The 2,583-nt window shown below is 37.4% G+C and overlaps 1 long non-coding RNA gene across 1 annotated transcript; it reads left to right on the forward strand.

Moving 5' to 3' along the window:
• Window positions 1-653: 653 nt before the first annotated feature.
• LOC125497989 (uncharacterized) lies at window positions 654-1,645 on the forward strand. Its single transcript, XR_008969314.1, has 4 exons — window positions 654-851; window positions 1,015-1,097; window positions 1,223-1,333; window positions 1,414-1,645. It is a non-coding gene; the product is annotated as an uncharacterized LOC125497989 (long non-coding RNA).
• The last annotated feature ends 938 nt before the right edge of the window (window positions 1,646-2,583 follow it).

Genomic DNA, 2,583 nt, shown 5'->3' on the forward strand with positions numbered 1-2,583 from the left:
AGTCCTATGATCTCATCATGGCTCTTAGTTTGTCAAAGGAATCAAGGGGATATATACTATAAAGAAGAAACGGGAACACACATGCCTTCTTCTGTACATTGTTTGTAGTGTTACACGTGATATTGAATCATAGACTCTGTCTGAAATACATTTTCAAAGCCCCATTGTTTTGGAAATATCAGTTGGGAATTATTGGTATTTTATATTACATCTCTCTTTGTGCTCACCTTAAGATAAACGTGTGATGTATATAGGTGATGTAGATGACTTAGAAGAAAGCAAGACATTAGATAGATGAATTAAGCGTGTGCTTTCTTTTCCAGAACCTCTGTGAAAGTGTGACTGGGCTACAGGAGTTCAACGCAAATGAAAGGTCGAGTATTGCGGCCTTAAAAAGCATGCCCACTAACAGAAATAATGATGACAAACATACCAAGCTGTTATTATGTACTTCCTCCGTTTCTTAAAGATTGTTACAATTTGACATTTTTCACTATTCACAAATTTTACTTTGACCATTGTTCGTTATTTATATGTTAGGAAAAACATAGTCATGTGTTTGTTAGATTTGTCGTAATATGTATTTCATTAATATCTACTTTTATAATTTTTACAAATACATAACTAGAGATGTTAGTGGTCAGAGTGTGTAACAATCTTTTAGAAACATAGGTAGTAGTAATGATTATTATTGCAATTGAGTTGGACAATTATTGTGAATTTTCAAGTATCATCCTGACAAGAATGCAAATGATCCTAAGGCAGGGGATATGTTCAAAGAGGTCACATTCTCTTACAACATACTATCAGATCCTGAGAAAAGGCGTCAGTTTGACGCTGCTGGTTTTGAGGTGACTAGCTGCAAAGCATGTTATGTACTTATGTTATTACTGTGTCTTTTCTTTTCCAAGCAAAGCTGTAAGTTTACTTGATATTACAACTATATATTCTGGGCTCTGGTTTCCCAATTCATATCTCTTCCAGCTGGCTGAATATTTTTTATTTGCAAACTAGGCTGTTGATTCAGAAAGTCAAGAACTTGAGCTGGATCTTTCAAGTTTGGGAACTGTAAATACAATGTTTGCAGCACTATTTAGGTCACCATTGTCCTCCTTGTTTGGATTTTGTGCTTTTTTTCCATGAATCATAATATACTTTGGTACCGGAATTATGCTATTTATCTGTGTCTTTTAATCCTGGTTATGGTCTTTTTTTGGGACAGCAAACTTGGTGTGCCCATAAAGACCACAGTCTCAGCAACAGGTTGGAAGAGGCATTAAATGGTAGAGTATCTGTCTCACCTCTTACACTAGGCCAGCCTCTATTTAGAAAGGTAAAATTCAAGTGTATGTCAATAATCTCTCTATTAGACTTTTAAAAAAATGGCCTCTTCAATTCCAACTTGGTTTACAGGTAGAAAAACAATCTGCCCATATTTATTCTGTCACAATAACTGAGGACGCGCTGGGTGGACTTGTCTGCCGTGTGCAATCATCTGATAAAAGCAAATTTAAGGTTTGTGTTATACTGCAGAATATTTTCATTTAGCATCTTAGTTCTCAGGTTTTGTGCTGGTCTAGGCTGACGTGTGAGTGTTTAAACTAGTCTGATTGAATCTCGATGCCATACCTAGCCTTGCCAATGATTTGCATACTAGGTTGCACATAGACGGGTACGGATACGGGTGCAGATTCGGGTACGGGGACAGAAAACGGCAAGATTTTGAAATTTTAGGAAAGGGTACGCGTACCCATACAGGATACGTATCGTATCGGGTACGGGTGCGGGTACGAGTACGTGACCCAGAAGAAGTACCCATGCCACATAGTTTGCATAAGATAGTGGACATGCAAAGTAATGGTTAATAATTGTTTGAGAAGATGTACACATGTTTTTCTTATTGCAGCTTGGCATTGACTTATTTGTTTCCACACTTAAACAACTTTTTATTGTACACTCATGGTTTGCGACTTTGCGTCATTCATTAAAAGGAAAGGGCCTCACTGAAGAGGATATTTGACCTACCCATTTCTTTCCGTATTTGCGTCACTTGAAAACCTCCAAAGTATGAACGGTTTATCCGTCCATCAGGTTTGCGGTTCACCAAGGCTAATGTCACTCATCCTGAACTGAAATGTTCTTTTAATCTTGAGATCATTGGAGTAAAGAAGAACCCCAATGGTCCTTCTAATAGTTATGCTTGCATGCTGGTTGAGAAGTAAAGATGAAAAATATGAATTTCTAATAGTTATGCTTTTAATGTTATGTATACAACATGAGTTGTCCTTAAAGAAGCTTCGGTGCTGGAGTAGACTTGTAATCCTTCTTCCATAACCTTTCATATGTTTTTACAAAATTTTCAACTTTAATTTTCTGTCAGGTGGGTCCTAAGAAACACCAGCGCTTTCAAGCATCATATGCCACCATTCTCAAAGCTCATATGACTTCTCTAAAGAAGCGAGAAAGGAAGGACAAGCGAAAGGCTGCTGATTCAGACAAGAAAGCCGAAGAGGGTTCGAAGAAGTTGGCTGCATCTGCTAAGTAAATCTTGTTTCTTTTCTTGTAGTCAACAACAGTCGAGAG

The sequence above is a fragment of the Beta vulgaris genome, chromosome 5 (assembly GCF_026745355.1).
Source record: "Beta vulgaris subsp. vulgaris cultivar EL10 chromosome 5, EL10.2, whole genome shotgun sequence".
NCBI lineage: Eukaryota > Viridiplantae > Streptophyta > Magnoliopsida > Caryophyllales > Amaranthaceae > Beta > Beta vulgaris.